This window comes from Lactuca saligna, chromosome 4, assembly GCF_052625555.1.
Source record: "Lactuca saligna cultivar CGN05327 chromosome 4, ASM5262555v1, whole genome shotgun sequence".
Lineage (NCBI taxonomy): Eukaryota > Viridiplantae > Streptophyta > Magnoliopsida > Asterales > Asteraceae > Lactuca > Lactuca saligna.
Window position 1 is genome coordinate 85,878,598 of NC_136420.1, and position 8,403 is coordinate 85,887,000.

The window sequence follows — 8,403 nt, forward strand, 5'->3', positions numbered from 1 at the left end:
GATTATCAAACCATATGGAAATGTATGTTCGATTATTTGGAACTTTAAACTTGGAGTTTTGATAAACACTCTGTTTTTATTCATTTTAATGAATATTATAGTGAAAGGCTCGCTAAAAACTAGCACGGAAAAGACGACATACGAACGTTCTTTCTGACAGGCCACAATTAGAATTTTTTTTAATTGTTATTTTCGGCATGTCAAAAAATATTTTATAAACAAATTTATAAGCTAGATTTTTAAAGAGCTACTTAAACTCCCATTTCAACAAAATTTAAAATCTTTTTTAAAATGCTCCCTTCATATATGTTCATTTCCCTATACCAAGGGCAAAGGAGCCAAAAGCGAAGATAGAAGAAAAGCAGTCTGTTGGTTAGCTAGTTAGGTGGTGCAATACTTTTTTTTTTTTTTTTTTTAGTAAAAGTAAGTTGCACTATTATAGAAAACAGTTGTTTATGCGGTTAACATGATTAAGCAGTGTGAGTATGGAATCACACCTTTTATAACTGCACCGTTTAAACTTGCAATCACCTCCATTAAACCTCCATAGACGATGCTCTTCAAGATCTCAAAAGATTTAGAATGGCGTCTTTATGTTTGACGATGGATCAATGGAGGAGAGGTGGCTACTAGAATATCTTTCATGTTTTTATTGGTGTTTTACTTTTACCACCCAAATGAGAAAGGACATTATTAGTAGTCGGTGAGTCTTTTGGCTTTGAATATGCTCCTACACTCGATCCATCATTTTCACGTACAACATTAGTTCATATTTAAGATTTTTAACCACTCAAAACTAGTATTTAAAAGATAGACATAATAAAAGATTGCACTTGGTTCCCCGACTTCTGGATCATTAGGATTTTTAGCAACAAAAAACTAGTTATAACTCGAAAGATGCTAAAACGTTTCCCTTCTTACATTTAACCGAACTGTAAGACTTATGTCGGTACACAGATAAAAAAACAACTAACTTACAACAAGAACCAGGCATAGTGATCAGGGTGATAGCGATGGTGCTTCGAATGTTGGTAAACAAGAGGTTCGGGTGACTCGAGCTTGTCTACATAAGCTTGAATGAAATATTAGAATGAAGAGGGAAGAATTGGGAAGGGTGTCTATATATACACGGAACTAACGCGAAATGAAAATTTTCGACTAAAGCACCAATGAAAACGCTTTTAACGCCTTTTATTGTGGTAATAGGAACCACACTAATAAATGCTTTAAATGGTGTGGTTGGTTGGTGTATTGATGTGAAATTCTCTTATTAGTACGGTTATAGTTACAACCGCACTAAAAAAACTTATCGCACCAAAAAGTTTTAGGCTACCACTGCACCAAAAACAATCACTATCGCACCAAAAAAATAGGTTATGTTGTCATAAATGTTTGATATGAAATGGATTGAAAATTCTAGTCTTATATATGTGTAATCTTCAAAAAATGTAATTAGGTCAAAAGCGGCAAAAATAAGAAACTATGATTGTTATTACTGTTATATGGAAATGAGTTTCATGGAAATGAGGGTAAAATGTGAAGAATTGAGGAAAAAAAATTTAGATGAAAGACGACATATGAAGGTTCTTTTTGACACATCACAATTCGAGTTTTTTTTATTTAAATGTTTTTTTCGGCATGTCAAAAAATATTTTATATACAAATTTATAAGCTAGATTTTTAAAGAGCTACTCAAACTCGCATTTCAACAAACTTTAAAATCTTTTATTAAAATCCTCCCTTCATATATGTTCATTTCCTTAGACCAAGGGCCAAGGAGCAAAAAAAGAAGATAAAAGAAAAGTAGTATGTCGGTTAACTAGTTAGTTGGTGCAATACTTTTTTTTTTTTTTTTTTTTGTTATAAAAGTAAGCTACCCTATTATAGAAATCATTTGTTTATGTGGTTAACATGATTAACTCGTGTGAGTCTGAAGCCTCACTTTTTATAACCACACCAATTGAACTTGCAATCACCTCCATTAAGCCTCTATAGATGATGCTCTTCAAGATCTTAAAAGATTTAGAATGGCATCTTTATAGTTAACCTTGGATCAATGCAAGAGAGGTGGCTACTCGAATATGTTTCATGTTTTATTGCTGTTTTACTTTTACCACCCAAATGAGAAAGGACATCATTAATAAGCGGCAAATCTTTTGGCTTTGAATAAGTTACTACACTCGGTCCACCAGTTTCACTTGCACAACATCCATTCATATTATAAGATTTTTAACCACAAAAAAACTAGTAATTAAAAGATAGACATAATAAAGGATTTCACTTGGTTCCTCGACTTCTGGATCATTAACAACATTGTTGGGTTACAACTCGAAAGATGCTAAAACACTTCCCTTCTTACATTTAACCGAAGTGTAAGACTTACGTCGGTACACAGATAAAAATAAACAACTAACTTACAACATAAGCAAAGCAGAATATAGTGTTGAGGGTGGTAGTGATAGTGCTTCGAATTTCGGTAAATAAGAGGTTGTGGTGACTAGAGCTTGTCTGCGTAAGCTTGAATGAAATATTAGAATGAAGAAGGAAGATTTGGGAAGGGTATTTATATACACAGAGGGAACTAGTGCGAAATGAAACTTTTAGTGTTGTCATAAATGGTTGATATGAATTGGAATGAAAATTCTAGTATTATATACGTGTAATACTACAAAAAGTGTAATTAGGTCAAAAGTGACAAAAATAAGAAAATATGATTGTTATTAACTTTATATATATATATATATATGTGTGTGTGTGTGTGTGTGTTATTATAAGTCATACTTTATTAGAAATGAGTTTCATGGAAATGAGGGCAAAATGAGAAGAATTTTGAAAAATTAAAATTTACATGAAATGATGAAAGTAGTAAATTTGGAGCTATGAGAAGCAAACCAAACGAAGGTGTTAAGGAACAAACAAGATTGAAAAGGAAAGAGGACGTATAAGATTAAACAATGTAAAATGAATCAGCTTAATTGGTAAAACATTGAGCAAATTCTGAGCTTGCAAAGTTAAAAGACAATTCATTTATAAGTTATGCGTTTTTTTTCAAAATTCCATGGTACTATTATTAGAGGTTACTAGCTACAGATAGTAACCTTTAATTCCATGGTACTATCTTTAGAATGCTTAAGAAAAATCTATAAAACAAAATTTATAAACATTGTGTCACCAAAAACATAGAAAAATGATTCAAGAAATTTGGAATTAAAATGAAGTAGTTATGATCATTGAAAAAAGTCAACACATAAAATTTATAGAAAACGAGTATGAACCTATGTTTATGAGTTAACGACTAAATATTTGTACATATTCAGCCAAAGATGTCTGAAGAGAAGTTGCCACACACTTTACTAACTTTCCACAGATATAAGATTCATTGAAACCCGATATCATATGAAGAATCTATGGTTGTTACAAGATGAGAAGAAAAATAAGAAAGAAAGATGGAGAACGACTAAATTTTTCTAAGTGTAGGAGAACGGCCATGTGGGTCGTGCCACAAAATGGGTAAATAGCATCATTTAATCATATTCTAGCTTCACAAGCCACGTGCCTGTGTTTGACACAAGCCCAAGCCAAAACATGTTGCAAGTGGACACTCACCCTAAAACACAAGCAATGCATGGGTGCACGTGAGTGATCCCCCAAGCCGTGAAACTTCGACACATGTTAATACATACATGTTTGAAACATCCCAAAAATACGTTCCAAAAATTTCATTTCAACGTATAAATAAAAACCATAATCGTTGTTCATCATATAAAATCATAAGTCGTGTATCTAAAGATTATCATAGAAAACTATCTATATATCAAAATCATGTGACAAAACATCAGAGTAAATCATCTCAGGCTAAAAGTTGTGGTGTGTGCGATGCAGTCATCCCGAGCTCTTCCCCTTGCTAGCGGAAGTACCTGAAACCAAAACTGAAAATTGTAAACACGAAGCTTAGTGAGTCTCCCAAACTACCATATACCATAAAGATAATTATATAATAGCATACATTGGGCCTTGCCCACTATATCGAGCCTCGCGCGACTTCGGAACAAATTCCGGCATCGGGCCCCGCCCGACATTGGACCGAAGTCTGGTATACATGTAACATACCAACAAGCATATAACATAAGCACATAAACATAAACATATAAACATTCATTGGGTTTTCCCCGGTATCAAACTGAAGCCCGGGACATATAACACATAACATATAAGCTAAATATTCCTCGGGCTTTCCCTAGCATCGGACAAAAGCTTGGAACATATAACATACACAAGAAAGAATCACGAAGACATCAAGCATACAAAAAATTCCTCGGGCTTGCCGCGACATCAGACCAAAGTTCAGAAGCATACAATCTACATCAGGCTAACCCTTACATCGAAACGAAGTCCGGCATACGCTAACATACATAAACGGGGTCGTCTAACATACATAAGCAAGCCGACTTTGGTCCCCTCAGCCAGTTCCTAATGGAGAAAACTCACCTCACAAAGCTGGCTGCTGAATCTCTTGGTAAGGGATCTCTATCGGCTGCTTCCGCGACTCCTTAGCTAACATCATCACAATAACACTTAATCAATATCCAAAATCTTTCTTAGGGTAAAATGACTACCTTACCCTTGGTCAAAGTCAACGTTCTGGTCAAATTCAACATTCTAGGCTGACCCAACTCGCTGAGTTGACCCATCAACTCGTCTAGTCATCCCCCTGACTCACCGAGTTCCTGTGCTACTCGTAGTCGCAATAAAACGAGTCATCTCGTCGAGTCCCTCCTCAGACTCGTCGAGTTCTACCTGGTACATAATCGGGACAAAACGACTCAACTCGTCGAGTTCCTCAATGGACTCGACAAGTTCCTCGGTCTGTTTGGGCTTTCTTAAAGGATTAAGCCCTTACTCTTCAGATCTAAGCTTCTTATCTCTCATGCATACTGAAATAGTCCTTTTAAGGGTAAAGTTTCGAACTTTACCCGTTAGTACTTCTATTTCATGGGTTTAGCTCAAACCCTAACCCTTTAGCACCTAGATCTTGGTCCACAAGCCATCCAAACTCAAAACTAAGGCATATTCTCTGAGATCTAGACTCTAAGCACTACATGAACACGTAAAGTTCCTGACTTTCCTCCTATGCATGGCCTCTTGGAGCTTTAAAAGGCTTAAATGACAACTTATACCGTGCATGGGGATTCCATGGCCATTAAGTTTGCACATTTATGCCATGTGAGCCCCTCAAGGTCATATATCTGAAAGTATATCCACTTGGGACGTCCATGTCCCAAAGATCATGTTTTCTTGAACTAAAAACCCCATAAAATGATAAAAATGAGATCTAACAATCTATTAAGAAAGCTTGAGACTTGCTTACCAAAAAATGTTGAAGATGAGTTGTTGTTTCTGGATCTGCTAGCTTTCTTTTGAATCCCCAAGCTCCTCCTTCTTGAACAAGCTTCAAAACACACAATATTCACTAAAAAATAACTCACAAGCTCATACAAGGCACTAGGGTTTCGTGTTTTAGGGTTTGGGACTTGGAGGCTGGAAATAAGGCCAGCAAGTGGGGATTAGTATGGTTAACTAGGGTGCACAACCCCGGAATTTGGTTTCATCCTGGCAGCTCTACTCATCGAGTCGAGGCTCTCAACTTATCGAGTAGACTACTTAAAATCTCGTGGCCATTCTGGTTTCAACTCGATGAGTTTGGGGCTCCCAACACATCGAGTAACTCTATAAGAGTGAATAAATTATGATTAAATGCATACCATGAACCAGGCGTTACAATGTTCATATGCTATGTGTACGATGTTGACATCTTTTAACCACCTAATTAACCTTATATGTGTCTAGTTTCAGTCATTTTAATTTAAAAAAAAAAAAAAAAAAAAAAAAAAACAGTTCCTATAGTTATGTATGTGTGCTCATGCTGAGAAAACTAGGTGAACGCTCTTAACCCGGATTTAAGATCAAATGAAAGGGCTTATGACTATAAAATGAAAAAATAAGGTAACACACCAATCAATTTCATTTGTATGTATCAATTTCAAAATCATAAAAGTTCACATGAACCCAAAGCACTTATTTACAAGTTTCAAATTATCATAGGTTAATTACTCAAAGATAGTAATTTACATGTTATTAAGGCATATTAACATGTTTTAATCAAGGGCTATTGCTATATGATCATGATGCAAATTGTGATTACAGACTCCATCAAGTTCATCATGATTAATCTTGAATTTTTGAAATTTGAATACTAATTATGAATTCATTAGTGTATGATTAGTAATTAAATGCTTATGATCATATGTAATCTAAAGGTTTCTATGTTTATTGAGCTCCGATACTAATATAAAGCTAAAAAAGAGGATTATAGTGTGGATATGTTTTTATCCTTTGACTTTAACCAGATAAAAAAATGTTTATGTTGTGTTATATCTCCGAATAAAAAGCTTACTATAATTTTTGATGTTGTAAATAGAATTTGTTACATTATGTATTGTCTATATTACTTATTAACAATTAACAGTTAACAATAAAGATTACAAAGGGCTTTATTTGTCGGACATATTAATGATTATAAATATTAAATAATTTTAAATAAAGGAAAATACATAATAAAATGTTGCAATGCAAAACATAAAAGTGATTTAAAAATATTCATTTTGGATGTGCTTTTTTTACCAAAAACTTCTTATTGAAACTTGAAAAATAACATACTCACATCCTATCATTACAAACTAACTTTTTTTATTCAAAAAAAATGTTTTTTAGTTGTTATATATATATATATATATATATATATATATATATATATATATATATATATATATATATATATATATATATATATATATTCAATATATTATGTTTATTTTTCATCATATATACTATTTTTATTTTTGAATTGTTGCATTTTAATATCTTTTTAGATGTTTCTTAATATTTTGATAATATATTGATGATACTTATATTATATTACAACTATTATTATTATATTACGAATATTAATAATCATTAATGTTTCTTTTTTTAAACATAATAATTTTTTATACTTCTTTTAAAAGTTGTTTAATATTAAAACACATTTAATATATATTATTTTTTGAAATTAATATATATATATATATATATATATATATATGTATATATATATATATATATATATATATATATATATATATATATATATAATCACGTTTTTATAATATGCTTTAAACTAAAGTTAATACCTAGCTATGTTATTTTTATTACTGTAGTTTATTAAATAAACCTAAATCTGTTATTTGCATGTCTAGTCGTTTGTTTATATTTTTAATAGAATGATAACAATGTAAATAATAAACAAAATGTTAACTAAGTTATATCATATTGATTAATATAGATATCTATTTTTGAATTAAGGTGAGGTTATAACATATACATTTGAGAGTTATTCATACAACATAAACTTTTTGTAAAAAAATCCATTCGCTATTTGTATGAACTTATTCTGTTATAGTTAAACTAATAGACATTCGAGATTTATCATACAACATAAACATTTAAATAGTATTTTGGATTTTCTACGAAATGGTTGTATATATTTTAGAATAAAATTAATATTATATTTTTATAAGGATATGGATTGAAAATGACATTAATATAAAGGATCAAAGATGTAAGTTTAATGTTTGAAAAAATATAGGCCAAAGTCTCTGAATTTCTAGGTAATTATGATTGAGTATAATTTCACAATTTTTCATAAGTATTTTGAATTGAAAATAATGCTTATGGCATTTTATTTCATTAAAAACAAATTTATTTATTTTTTAACTCAAAATATGAAAGGCCCTTTTATTAGTATCTTATAACAACACTACATTTATATTTTTCGACCAAAATATAAATATATTTTTAATCCAAAATGTCGTATTTATATATTAAAACAAAAAGCAAGTTATTTCTATTTTTAATCCTAAAATAAATGTACTTTTAAATTTAACTAAAATAATTATATAATTTTATTTTTAACTCAAAATAATAGATGTAAATTACCTGTGTATCGTAATAAAAAACTATATATATATATATATATATATATATATATATATATATATATATATATATATATATATAATTTTTTTTGTTATTTTATTAATATTATTTATTTTATTATAATAATTAGTTTTATAAGTCAGTCTAATTGATGGAATTCATTTTGATCGAAAGAAAAAACAAAGTCATGTAATCATTATTGTGTAGACCCCTCATTGCTTTTGGTCGTTAATAAGATCCACTCCTTATTTATTCTTAAAATGTTCTAACCATGGTTACAAATTGTCACCTTACCATCTAAGTTTCTACAAATCCTGAAAACACAACAAAATATTAACAGCGATCCACCCCTTATAAAAATCAAATAAG